Below are 810 nucleotides of genomic sequence, written 5' to 3'. Positions count from 1 at the left end.
GGGCGGAAGGATCGTCGGAGCCCAGCCGGTCGAGGCTGCGGTGGCCGGGAGCGGCCAGTGCACTCTAGTCTGGGCAACAGAGTGAGACTCCAACTCAAAAAAAATAAAATAAAATAAACAGAAAAGAAATATACCATATACAGCAACAAAACTCAAAATTATCCTAGAAGTTATGCCATAACACCTATATTCTAACACCAAAAATGTTTCTAGAAAAGTATTCTAATTGTAAAAAGTGATATGCCAGTTCCAGACACTTTAAAGGTATGATTAAAGAAAATGGAAAATAGTAGTCATGTCTCTCCTTGGTTTCTCACTGCTCCATAAGGATTACAGGTGTATATATCTGAACATTTTAAAATTAACTCTTCCATATATACAGAATACATAGCTCAAATGAAAGATATAAAGAATAATAATAAAACAAATACCAGTGGGCCTATCATCCCCCCCAAAATAGTAAAGCATTAATAATACCTTTGAAGACACTGTATACCCTCCTTTATTTGCATTTGTAAAATATGGAAATTAATATAAAAATAAGTTTATTTATAAAATAAATTTAGATAAAATACTAAATTATTAAAAATATAAAAATAACTTGATATAAAAATAAAAGCATACTTGAGGAAAAGAATCTGTTTTAAGGATGGGAAGATGAATTTACTGTTCACTTTTATTGGCAGTAACACACATAAAATTTAGGGTTAAAAAAAAGAGGAGTCAAGCCGGGCTCGGTGGCTCAGCCTATAATCCCGTGCCTTTGGGAGGCTGAGGTAAGTGGATTGCCTGAGCCTGTGGGTTCGAGAC

This window comes from Carlito syrichta, unplaced genomic scaffold (genome assembly GCF_000164805.1).
Source record: "Carlito syrichta isolate Samal-C Ts95f unplaced genomic scaffold, Tarsius_syrichta-2.0.1 Scaffold304720, whole genome shotgun sequence".
In the NCBI taxonomy this organism is placed as follows: Eukaryota; Metazoa; Chordata; class Mammalia; order Primates; family Tarsiidae; genus Carlito; species Carlito syrichta.
Note: the sequence above shows the minus strand (reverse complement) of the source record.